This window comes from Lissotriton helveticus, chromosome 7 (genome assembly GCF_964261635.1).
Source record: "Lissotriton helveticus chromosome 7, aLisHel1.1, whole genome shotgun sequence".
Taxonomy (NCBI): domain Eukaryota; kingdom Metazoa; phylum Chordata; class Amphibia; order Caudata; family Salamandridae; genus Lissotriton; species Lissotriton helveticus.
This window is the reverse complement of record NC_136068.1, coordinates 1,826,447,562-1,826,460,941: the sequence shown is the minus strand read 5'-3', so window position 1 is coordinate 1,826,460,941 and position 13,380 is coordinate 1,826,447,562. Positions and strand designations below refer to the sequence as shown.

General features: G+C 56.5%; 1 protein-coding gene across 2 annotated transcripts in view; it reads left to right on the top strand.

Moving 5' to 3' along the window:
* CADM4 (cell adhesion molecule 4) overlaps positions 1-13,380 on the top strand; it is a 1,180,582-nt gene that overhangs the window by 370,576 nt on the left and 796,626 nt on the right. The gene's annotated exons all lie outside the window — the stretch shown is intronic.

Here is a 13,380-nt window from a genome sequence, read left to right as displayed (position 1 = left end):
ATCGACTTGGCCTGCTGGCGCTGCCGCGGCCCTCTGCCTCGTGAAACCATCGACTTGGCCTGCTGGCGCTGCCGCGGCCCTCTGCCTCGTGAAACCATCGACTTGGCCTGCTGGCGCTGCCGCGGCCCGATCCATAGACACTCCAGCTCGAGGATTGTGAGCTCGCCTCTTACCCCTACCTGTACCTATCCGGTACCAAGACTGTCCCGCTACCCCCTTTCCCTACAGAGACTAGAAGTGAGAGGACCCCCGGGTCCGAGATATCCTGTATCGCTGATATCCTTGCCTGAAGAACCTTATATAAAGCATTGAGCTCGACTTGGTGTGGTGCCTGTTTGTGGGGAGGGAGGTAACTTGTCTGTACGATCGCCAGGAGACGGTCCCCCTCGGGGATCTCTTCCTCAGTATCCGGCCGACCCTCAGGGTCCCCGTCTAACATTGGTGGCCAGCGACGGGATCCGAACCTACGCATAATCGTACAGAAAGTCACCCGACCCACGACACACGACCACCATGACAACAGAGAGCGGAACAACGGAGAAATTCCAGATGGAAAAATTGGAAGACTACAACCACCGAGAACTGAAGCAATATTGCATGGAACTTGGTCTCCCAACCACGGGTCTGAGTACGAAGGAAGACTTCAAACGAGCCCTAGAAGCCTGGGCGGAAATGGGTACGGCCGTACCCCGAACACAAACAACCGAAACGAGCCCCGCACCAACTAAAGAAAGAGCGGGTCTCTCCCTGGAAGAGATCCGAGAAAGAGAAAACACCAGACTCCACGAATTAGAACTAGCCCGACTTCGCTTGGATGGAGAACTCAAGCTGGCAGAACAAAAAATAACCCTGGAACACTTACGGCTCAGGGAAGAGCGAGAAGACAAGCAAAGACAGAGAGAGCTAGAGGAAAAGAAACTAGAGTACGAACATGAGCGCAATCTCAAAGCACTGGAGATCCAGAAACAGAATAAAGACCTCGGGCTCCCCGAACGACCGACCCCGTCTGCCTCGACCGAACCCAAGGTTCACATCCCCAAAGATGTCATCCGGGAATACCACAAGAACGATGATATACAGCAGTGGTTTAAAGCCTATGAGGTGGCAATGACCTCCCACCGGATTCCCCGAAGCGATTGGGGAGCCGGATTATGGGGGAGGTTTGTCAACGAAGGGCGGGACGCCCTGCTGCAACTCCCGGACCAGCTGATGACCTCCTACGACCACATGAAGGCCGCCCTCCTCACTCGATACGGGCTCACACCTGAGATGTACCGCCAACGGTTCCGCGACTGCAAACGGATTCCGGGTACAACTTGGGTGGAGTACGTGAACTTTTTTAGCCGAGCCTTCGAGGGGTGGATCAAGGGCAACAAAGTAACCACCTACGAACAACTCTTTGACCTTATCGTATGGGAACACCTGTCGAGCAACTGCTTCGTGGAGCTCCGGCAACACCTCCTGGACAGTAAGCTAACCGACCCTCGACAACTCGCCGTCGAAGCTGACCGGTGGGAAAGCACCCGAGTTGGCCGGAACGCACCCAGCGAATTATCCAGACCGTATCGCCCCAGAGGGGGAGGAGGAAGTCAGGGTCGGGGGAGAGACCCCGGCCCCTCGTCACCCCCCAGAAACCCCTCGACCCCGGTTGGCCGAGGAAGCCCTGCCGTCCGGGCCGGTTTCCGGGCCAACATTACGTGCCACAGGTGCCAGCGACCCGGCCACTACGCCAGTGATCCCAACTGCCCAAAGAATCCGAACACTACCCCCCGCCAAGTTGCCGCGGCGGCCCTAGGGGAAGAACTAATCCCGGAAGACCAGGAAGAGTACGAGACCGATCCCTCTGAATGGGCACCCGCCGCCATGGCACTGGTCTGCTTAGGGGAGAGAGACATGATTCCGCGGGCCCCCCTTCCCGCCAACACACAGAAGTACGGTCAATGGGTCAACATTAATGGCCGCCGGGCGGAAGCCCTCCGCGACACCGGGGCCAGTGTAACGGCGGTCCGACGCCACCTCGTCACTCCAGACCAAATCTTGCCGAACATTCTTTGCCCTGTCCGATCAGCCGACAACTCCGAAAGCCTATGCCACATGGCCTGCGTCCCCTTCGAGTGGGGAGGAGTAACAGGGATGTTAAAAGTAACTGTCCGCGATGATGCCCCCGTGGACTGCCTCCTAGGAAACGACCTTGAAAGCTCTCCCTGGGCAGCTGTCGAACGGAGGGAGCACCTGGGGATGCTTGGCCTCCCCGAATGGGTCTGCGTCACGACCCGGTCCATGACCGCCCGCGCGGTCCCCAGTCTAGAAGAGCCCGAGTGGCCGGAACCTCCTCCCGCGCTCATCCCAGAGGAGGCCGCCCCAGAAGCCAGTCCCTCGACCCAAACCGAAGAAGGACCCGACCAGCTTCGGGACGTCCCTGACCTGGCACAATGGCGGCAGGAGGGAGGCCCCACTCAGGAACAATTCCGGGCCGAACAGAAAGCATGTCCCTCTCTCGAAGGACTCCGGCAGCAAGCCCTGGCCCAGAGCACCGGGGATACCTCGGGGGCCCACTGGATCTACTGGGACCAAGACCTGCTCTACAGCGAGCAGAAAATTGCAGAACTAGGAGCCAGTCGGGTGCTGGTGGTGCCCCTTCGCTTCCGAGACTTCCTCCTGAACTTAGCCCACGATGTCCCCCTTGCCGGACACCTGGGACAGGATAAAACCTACGACCGCCTGGTGACCCATTTTTTCTGGCCCCAAATGCGAAAGGAGGTCACCAACCACTGCAAGGCCTGCCCCACCTGCCAGGCCAGCGGAAAAAGTGGCCGAAAAATCAAAGCACCTTTACAACCCTTTCCGGTCGTCACCACCCCGTTTGAACGAGTGGGAATAGACATTGTGGGGCCCCTCGACCCTCGAACAGCCCAAGGACACCGGTTCATCCTGGTCCTAGTAGACCACGCCACCCGCTATCCCGAGGCCATCCCTCTCCGGACTGTGACGGCCCCCGTGGTGGGCCGAGCTCTGATGGGGATCTTCTCCCGGGTGGGGTTCCCCCGGGAGGTCGTCAGTGACAGGGGCACGAACTTTATCTCCAAATATATGAAGTCTCTCTGGCAACAATGCGGGGTCACCTACAAATTCACGACCCCCTATCACCCGCAAGGAAACGGACTGGTTGAGAGGTTCAACCGCACCCTCAAAGGGATGATTATGGGCCTAGAAGAACCCCTTCGACGCCAGTGGGACGTGCTACTTCCATGCCTCCTGTTTGCCTATCGAGAGGTCCCGCAGAAATCACTCGGCTTCAGCCCTTTCGAACTCCTGTACGGGCACCCCGTCCGGGGCCCCCTCAGCCTAGTCAAGGAAGGTTGGGAGCAGCCCCCCCAGAAAACTCCCCCGGACATCTACAGGTACCTCCTGGCTCTCCGCAACCAGACCCGGCGGTTCCGAGACACCGCCAAAGCCAATCTCGAGGCCAGCCAGGAGGACATGAAGAGGTGGTACGATCAGCACGCGTCCTCCATTGAGTTCGAACCGGGACAACAGGTCTGGGTGATGTCCCCGGTTGAACCCTGTGCACTCCAAGACAGATGGTCCGGGCCCTTCAAGGTGATCGAACGCAAGGGGCCCGTCACCTATTTAATCGACATGGAGACTGCCCGAAACCCCCTACGGGTCCTCCATGCCAACAGGCTCAAACCCCATTTTGTGCGATCCGAACTCAGCCTCCTGATGGCTACCGATAATGGGACAGAAGAAGACTCCGAACCCCTTCCGGACTTACTAAGGGTCCTCGAACGGGATGGCTCAGTGGAAGGGGTCCAGCTCTCCGAGGCCCTGTCCCCGGAGCAACGCCAAGACTGCCAAACGCTCCTAAGGCGGTTCGCCTCCCTGTTCTCCCTCACCCCCGGAGTCACCCCCTGGTGCCTTCACGATGTGGACACCGGGGACAGCCCTCCTATTCGACACCGGGCGTACCGCGTACCCGACCGGGTGCGCACCTGCATCCAGACCGAGGTGTCCAAAATGCTGACCCTGGGAGTGATCGAACCCTCAGACAGCCCCTGGGCGAGCCCAGTCGTCCTGGTCCCCAAAGCGGCCGCCCCGGGCGTTGCCCCTGAGCTCCGGTTCTGCGTGGACTATCGGGGGCTGAATGCAGTTACCAGGACCGACGCTCATCCCATCCCCCGGGCAGATGAGCTAATTGACCGGATGGGGGCCTCCCGCTACCTGAGCATCTTCGACCTAACAGCGGGCTACTGGCAGATCGCCCTCACCCCTAGGGCCCAAGAACGTTCCGCCTTCTCTACCCCGGACGGGCACTACCACTTTAAAGTAATGCCCTTCGGCATGAAAAACGCCCCGGCAACGTTCCAACGGCTGGTAAACCAGGTACTGGCGGGCCTGGAAGACTTCAGTGCCGCCTACCTGGACGACATTGCTGTGTACAGCCACCAGTGGACCGACCACCTCCGCCACCTGCGGGAGGTTCTACACGCCCTCCAGCAAGCCGGGCTCACCATCAAGGCCAGCAAGTGCCAGGTTGGCCAAGGGTCCGTGACCTACCTGGGACACCAAGTGGGAAGCGGGCTGGTGGCCCCTCTCCAACTCAAGATTGCTGCCATCCAGGCCTGGCAACCCCCTACGACCCAAACGGAGGTCCGGGCCTTCCTGGGGCTCACCGGATACTACCGGCGGTTCGTGAAGGACTATGGTAGCATCGTAGGGCCCCTCACAGAGCTCACCTCCAAGAAGGGCCCCAAAACCGTCAACTGGACCCCGGACTGCCAATCGGCCTTCGAGAAACTAAAGACCGCCATGTGCACGGCCCCCGTGCTCCAGGCTCCCGACTACAGCCGGGAATTCATTGTGCAGACGGACGCCTCCGATCATGGTGTGGGGGCCGTCCTCTCCCAACTCAACGCCGAAGGGGTCGACCATCCGGTGGTCTTCATCAGCAGACGCCTCTTGCCCCGAGAACAGCGCTGGAGCACCATTGAGAGAGAGGCCTTCGCCGTAGTCTGGGCACTCAAGAAGCTCCGGCCATACCTCTTCGGCACCCACTTCCGGGTGCAAACAGACCACCGACCCCTGCAATGGCTGATGCAAATGCGGGGGGAGAACCCGAAGCTGTTGCGCTGGTCCATCTCCCTGCAGGGGATGGACTTCACGGTGGAACATCGTCCAGGCCAGGACCACGCCAATGCCGACGGCCTGTCACGCTTTTTCCGCCTCAGCGAGGAGAGTCCCCAGGAGGATGGCTGACTCTCCCCGCCTTCAGCTGGGGGGGACGCATGTTGGACAGGCCGCATGTTCAGGCGGTCCCCCCTCCCCGCAATGGGACCGGGACCCTGGCTCTCCCTGCATCCCCAGCCAGAGTCCCCAACCGACCACCCAAAGTACCCCGCAATCCCTCCACTACAAGACACCAGCTCCGGACCCAGCTGGCCCGGGTCACCATCCACACCACGACATCGACCCGGCCGCCATCTTGGGGCACTGCAGCACGAGGCCGCGTGGCCTCAACTCGACCCTAACCCTGGGCCCGGCCGGGCCCGCCACCGAGGCACCAACCTCCCCCCAGGAGGCAGAGTGACCACTTGGCGAGTCAATGGGAGAAGGAATCGTCAACGGCTCTCCTCCGCCAGGTGTCGATAACCCCAGGCCGCCCTGGGCACTGGCTCCACCCCCCTGCTGGGTGTCTGGACTCCCTCATCCCGGACCTCCTGGCCCCCAGGCGCGAGGGTCCGGACATCAAAGGGGACCAGACCTATAACTGGGGCAGTGCCAGACCAGGAAGGCAGTTGTATCCTGGAGTCGAGAGACCCGAGAAGAACTCATCCGTGACTGGCCTGCTGGCGCTGCCGCGGCCCTCTGCCTCGTAAAACCATCGGCTCGGCCTGCTGGCGCTGCCGCGGCCCTCTGCCTCGTGAAACCATCGACTTGGCCTGCTGGCGCTGCCGCGGCCCTCTGCCTCGTGAAACCATCGACTTGGCCTGCTGGCGCTGCCGCGGCCCTCTGCCTCGTGAAACCATCGGCTTGGCCTGCTGGCGCTGCCGCGGCCCTCTGCCTCGTGAAAACCATCGACTTGGCCTGCTGGCGCTGCCGCGGCCCTCTGCCTCGTGAAACCATCGACTTGGCCTGCTGGCGCTGCCGCGGCCCTCTGCCTCGTGAAACCATCGACTTGGCCTGCTGGCGCTGCCGCGGCCCGATCCATAGACACTCCAGCTCGAGGATTGTGAGCTCGCCTCTTACCCCTACCTGTACCTATCCGGTACCAAGACTGTCCCGCTACCCCCTTTCCCTACAGAGACTAGAAGTGAGAGGACCCCCGGGTCCGAGATATCCTGTATCGCTGATATCCTTGCCTGAAGAACCTTATATAAAGCATTGAGCTCGACTTGGTGTGGTGCCTGTTTGTGGGGAGGGAGGTAACTTGTCTGTACGATCGCCAGGAGACGGTCCCCCTCGGGGATCTCTTCCTCAGTATCCGGCCGACCCTCAGGGTCCCCGTCTAACATCCACCATGGGTTCTGAAGCAGGGGCCGGGCAAGCCCTGGGATCTGGAAGCGGGGGCCCAGCTCTGAGATCTAGAGCTGGGGTTCTCAGGGAAAGGGGGCCACGTTCTGGAGCTGGGGTCTCAGCCTTGAAGGGAGGGGGGCTCAGATATATTCAGCTGGGGTCTAAGGGCTCTGAGGCTGGGGTCTCAACCATGCGAGTGGGGGACGCTGAAATGTAACGCTGGGGTTCTCAGCCGTCAGGGCAAGGGGTCACAGGTCAGGGTTAGGCCTGGGCGCAGTTCGCAGAGTTTTGCTACGCGGAACTCCACAAAGTTACAAAAAAACTCTGCGAAGTTCCGCGAGTGTTGGAGTGCAGTGCAAACTGCAGTTTGTGCTGGCATCCCTGCCGCTCGAGTAGAAATTGTACCAGAGCGGCAGCTCGCGCTCGGCAAACTTACTGTTCGCAATCGCAAGTGGGTAAAAAACTCCGCTGCACACCGCGAAGCGGAGTTTTCTGCCCTCTGCGAGCTCCGCATAGTGTGGAGTGCAGAAAACTCAGGAAACTCAGTAAATGGAGCACAGTTCACCGCCCAGGCCTAGTCAGGTTCTGAATTAGAGGGTTCTAGTTCTGGGATCTGGAGCTGGGGTCTCAGGTCAGGAGCCCCAGTTCTGGAGCTGGGTTTCTCAGCCCTCAGGGCAGGGGGTCCCAGATCTGGGTTCTGATGCAGAGGGGTCTCGTTTTGGGATCTGGAGCTGGGGTCTCAGACCGAAGTGCGGGGGATCGAGTATAGCGTTCTGAAGCCCCGGTCCCAGTCCTAGGATCTGAAGGTGGGTACTTAGATCTGAGACCTAGAACTGGGGGTCTCAGGGCAGGAGCCCCAGTTCCGGAGCTGGGGTCTCAGCCATGAGGGCTAGGGAAGGGGGTGGGGGGGACTATGATTTCTATACCTGGGTTTTTTCAGCCTTGAGAGCAAGGGTTCCAGCTCTGGGTTCTGAGCTGGGGTTTCAACCATGAGGGTGGTGGCTCATTAATATCTATAGCTGGGGGTCTCAGCCCTCAGGACAGGGGGCCCCAGCCTGGGATCTGAAGCTGGTGCCCGGGGGGGGGGGGGGACTTGGAGTAGAGTTCCGGCTCTGAGGGCTGAGGTCCGGCCCGGAAGCACTCTGATTTGCAGCTGGGTAGGGGCAGGGGGCACGTCCATTGGAGCTGGGGTCCCCTGTCTGAGAGCGGAGGCTTATCTCTGAGAGCTGAGGCAGGGGTGCATTCGAGGGGCACTAGTTGATAAGGCACGCATATATGAGGAACGAGGGCGCAGAACCCTCAGCCTTGTGCCCCACTGCAGGTCTAAGGGTGAGGCCTCGGCCTATCAGGGTTGAAAGGCGGAGTCCATGTGCCAGCAGCCCTCAGATACATGTCAGTGCGCTGGGGACCAGTGGCGTAACACAACGTGATGGGGCCCCCTGCAGAATGTAATGCGGGCCCCTGAGTCGCCTATATCTCACAGACATTCATTGACCTGAAGGTTGGGCCCCTGAGCGCCTGCTTTATACCCCTGTTATTGCCTGGCACGCCCCGTACCTGCTCATCATGTCATGAGATGGAGACGAAAGCTCTTGGGGACGAGGAGGGTGCCCCCCAAGATAAGCTCGCTGCTTCAGAGGGGTGGGGGCGATCCAAGGTCCCCTCTTGTATCTGATGGTGAGGCGCATGGACCTCACGCGGGCTGCGTGGGACTTCTTCAGAGTATTATCCCATCCCCTCACCTCACCTCAGACTTGTGGGCCTTGGGCAACTCCCGCACTGTGATCCTCTGCAGATTTGTGGGGGCGGAGACGTGGAGCAAGAGGAACCAATGAGACAGGTCCTCAGGAAAGGGTGGTGAGTTTTTTTTTTTTTTTGCAGATATCTACAGTGCAAACTTTGCCCAAAGTCATTGGAGCGATTTACATGAGCACCAGTTACGTTACACAAGGACACATTCATTTTTTTGGGGGGGGTAGACATGGGGAGATTAATTGATTTTCCCAGAATCACCGGATGTGGAGTCGACCCCGAGGCTCGACCCTTGGTTTCCCAGCTCCAAAGTCGGCAGCTCTAGCCATGAGACCACATCCTCTCCCCAATTGGAAAAGTTTTATGAAATTGGGCAGTAGTGTCTTACAGCGCTATATTCCAAACCCCTAGCTGTTCTGAGAGAGCGCTTGTTAAATATTTTCATATTTTGCTCTGTGACGTAATACCAAGGAGAAGTGATTGTCTCAGAAGCACATCAGAAAACCATGGGCTCTCCTTGGAAATAGTGGCTGGTTGCGCCGGACTTTCACTCTGATGAAAAGAGCACCAGTCTTAGAGCCAACCAGGGCCTTTTTACGTCATAGGAAGTAAGGGAGAATCTGATAAAACACGAAGTTTGTGACGGGCTCATCCTGGTGCAGTGTGCGAATCACATATGTGGGACCTTTAGGCTTCCAGGCACCCAGACACGTGACACTATTCTTCATAAATATAAAATACTGAAAATACACGCATTTATCTTGGAGTTTGTCCAGGTCGTTTATTTTGAAGGTCATTTAACTCGTAATCTGGAGGGGATTTGCAGCTCACACGACATTACCAGTGTGAGATTCTTTCATTATTGTGTGTGTGTGTGAGAATGACGAATACTCTCTAAGAGAAACTGTGACTTTCAAGAACTGGATGGCTCTGGATAATTTAGCACAGACCTGCCTTGCGTAGGCGGGAAACTCACCCTGTCTCAAACGTCATCCTTGTATTATTTATAGCTATGTATATCTATATATGGATCTCTCTCTTTCTATATATATGCCCAGTCGAAGGCATTCAGCCAAAACGCGTCGGCTGTGTTATATGTTTTTCTTTCTCTGCTTTCTGGATCATACATTTATTTTGCCCCATTGACTGCTGTGGATTTCTCAATGTTTTGTGTGTGCTGCTGAATCACAAATCCTTATCATCGTTTCAATCAGGGCACACTGTAAAGAAATGGCACAGCGACTGAGCGTGTGGAGTCTGATAACTGTTCATACCATATTTGAGTTTAAACCCCCTTCCCACCTCCTGGAGTAAACCTGGACTGCTCACAATTGCAGCTTTCAAAAGGTTTAGAAACTGAACTCTTGAAAGCCTTTGTCTTTATACCATCAATGGTAGGTAGCAGGACCTTCGACTCATACTGGCCGCTGGCTGCCCAGGACCAGGCCTTGTGGGGTGTTTTGCCTTATAATAATAATAATAATCCACATTTTAAAGCGCACAATCACCCGTAAGGGTCTCTAGGCGCTGGGGGCCGTCGGGAAGATTAAGCAAGCTATTGCCCAGAGTCACATGGTGCTGGTCTACCCTGCCGCCGGTGCCGGGGATCGAACCGTGATCCCCAGATTCCAGCGTCAGTCGCCCTGGCCGCGGCGCCACACCTCTTCCCTTTTGCCTTGGAACCAGTATCCTTGACATCTCATCTCCACTTTGCCTCTTTATGTAAATATACCGGAAGTAAACACTGCATTCTAAAGTTGCATAGTACCATCTTCCAGGGAAGGGCATCCCGTAGGCCTTGTCGTTAGAACCACTGCCACCCCAACTGTGGTCTGGAGGGGGAAGGGGTAGCTGAAAATGTGGAACAGGAGACACAATTCTAATCCTGACCTCCCCATTGGACACATGATGTGCCCTTGTACGATCACTGTTTACATTTATTTCTCTGCTCCCTTTTTGAAAGATTGGGAATATTTAGAACCAATGTAAACTCAGCTAATAAACTTACGGTAAAAGAAGGAGAGCGGGTGTTACCTGTGGGAGAGTAGAAGGGACCACCCCCTTGGTATATTCACTAAAAGCCAATGTGGTGTAAATGTGGAGCCTGTGAAACATGTAGCAATGTGTTGCAACCTCAGGTTTCCTTATTTAAGAAACTGTTTGATCTTGGGCAATTTATCCCTGCACCTCTGTCCACTGATGTGACAAAATGTCTGCAACTGAAGCTAGTTCAGAGCAATGAGTTGTTTGTCCTGTAAGAGGGTTAGAAGAGGAAGGAACCAAAATGTAGCCATGGGTGCCCCACAGTGCCTCTGTGGAGGCAGAAGCAGGGGATGGGGGAGGGTGGTACACCTACAAAATGTGGAGTATGGGTGCCCGCAGCGCCTCTGTGGAGACCGGAGCAGGGGATGGGGGAGGGTGGTAACCCTACAAAATGTGGAGTATGGGTGCCCGCAGCGCCTCTGTGGAGACCGGAGCAGGGGATGGGGGAGGGTGGTACACCTACAAAATGTGGAGTATGGGTTTCCGCAGCACCTCTGTGGAGACCGGAGCAGGGGAGTGTGGTAACCCTACAAAATGTGGAGTATGGGTGCCCGCAGCGCCTCTTTAGAGGCAGGGATGGTAGGGGGGAGAGTGGGTACACCTACAAAATGCGGGATGGTGGGCCACCCTATGTGAGGGTAGGGCAGGGACATAAGTGGCGAGTACCAATCCGACCGAGGATGCCTGTTGATGGACACCCATGCACAAAGCAGGTTAAACGTACTGCTATGGAGGCAGAGGCCGCGAGCACATGAATCTGATTCTCAGCGGGTGACAGCGCACAGGTTGAAGTCAGGACACGCGCAGTGCGCGTGGATATACCTACATCCTGCTCTCAGCCGCTGTTCGACTTCCAGTATTCCAAATTTATATCCCTACCACTTTTCTTCTGTTGTCACAGATGTTCCTGCAGATTTCTCTCACTCCGCTTTTGCTTTATGTGTTTTTAGTTATTGCTCTGGCTCGTGGATTAGAGCGCGGTGGGCCTGGCAGGCGCCATCCATCACCGGCGCGTGGCTGCCGCAGCCCTTGGGTCCCAGCGCTGTCGGATCCGCGTTTATCGATAGCGGCCTCTCTCAAGGTTTGGATCCGGGGTCCATCCTATACACTGCTCCTTCCATGCCGTGCCTCAGCCCCCCATGCTGCTATATCTGTGACTATCGATAACTGCCTCCCTCAAGGAGCCCGACTCCATCCTATCAATCAATCAATCAATCAGGTGGCTTGTAGAGCACGACTATTCACTCATAAGTGGGTGGGAGGGAGGATGGTCCGTCGAAGGCACTGCGGTTCAGTCGAAGAGCCAGGTCTTGGGGTCCTTCCGGAATTGAGGCAGTGACGGGGATTGCCCGAGGTGGAGAGGTAGGGTGTTCAAGGTCTTTGCTGCAAGGTAGGAGAAGGATCTTTCACTGGCTGGGGTCTTGCAGATATGTGGTACGGTGGCCAAGGCCAGTTGGGCGGAGGTGGGTGCATGGAATGTAAAGCGGTGGTTAAAGTACTCAGGTCATACGTCATGTATGGCTTTGTAGGCATGTGTAAGGAGCTTGACGGTTATTTTTTTTGTCTGGGAGCTAGTGGAGGTCTCTCAGATATCCACTGACATGGCTGTGGCGGGGGATGTTGAAAGTGAATCGGACAAAGGTGTTCTGAATGTTCTGCAGTTTCTTGAGGAGTTTCTAGGTGATGCCGGTGTAGAGTGTGTTGCCGTAGTCGATTCTGCTGATGAGTGCTTGGGCGACAGTCTTTCTGGACTCAATTGGAATCCACTTGAAGATCTTTCGGAGCATGCGTAGCGTGTGGAATCAGGATAATGAGATGCTGTTGATCTGGCGGCTCATGGAGAGCGAGGAATCCGGGATGATGCTGAGGTTCCGTGCTTGGTCTGTGGGTGTGAGGGGGGTTACCAGGTACTGTGGGCCACCAGGAATCATCCCAGGCAGAGGGGGTGGAGCCCTTGATGAGGTCTTTGATTTTCTCTGAGCTGAGCTTGAGGCAGCTGTTCTTCATCCAAGTGGCGACAGCCTTCATCCCTTCATGAAAGTTGTTCTTGGTGACTGGGTTTGTTGGTGAGGGAGAGAATCCGCTGGGTAACCTCCAAGTAGGAGATGATGTTGAGCCCATGCTTCCGGACGATGGCTGTGAGCGGGGCCATGTAAATGTTGAAGAAGGTGGGGCTCTGGATGGAGTCCTGAGGCACAACACAGCTGATCTCTGTGGGTTCAATGGTAGTCTGTCTTTCTGTGTTCTGCCGGTGAGTAAGCAGCGGATCTATTCCAGGGCTTTGTTGTGGATGCCGGCGTCATGTAGTCTTGTGCATTAGGTAAGATCAGAAATGGTATCGAAGGCGGCCAAGAGGTCCAGGAGAATGAGGGCTGCAGCTTTGCCTCAGTCAAGGAGGGTGCAGACATCATCTGTGGCAGCGAGGAGTGCAGTCTCGGTGCTGTGGGTTCTTTGGAAGCCAGATTGGGAGAGGTCCAGGATGTGGTTTGCTTCGATGAACTTAGAAAGATGAGCGTTGATGGCCTTTTCGATGACCTTGGCTGGGAAGGGGAGAATATAGATGATGCTGAAGTTCTTGAGGTCCATTGGGTTGGCAGAGGGTTTCTTGAGCAAGTGATTGATTTCTGCATGCTTCCAATCTTCCAGGAAGGTGGTGGGGTTGATGAAGCAATTTGATGGAGCGACATAGTTCCAGGACGATGGTGGTGTAGGCAGGGGTCCGAGAGTGCTTCGGAGTGGATGCTTTTCATGATCTTGAGGGTGTCATCAGCGCTGAGGGGAGTTCAGCTGAGTTGGGTCTGCTGGAGTCCGATGTCGTCGGTGCAGAGGTTGCACGTGGGGAGGGGAAGAGTCTTAGGTATCAAGGCTAGCTCCCTAATTTTGCAGTGTAAGAAGGAGTCAATGTTGTTGCAGAGGTCTTAGGACGGTGGGATGTCTGCTGTCCCAGTGCTGGGTCTGGTGAATTCTTTGACCATGGTGAAAAGTTATTTACTATTGAGTGTGTTGCGTTGATCCTTTCTTGCAGGGCCGCCATTTTGTTTGTTATTCTAATGAAGTGGTGTAGTGCTGTGA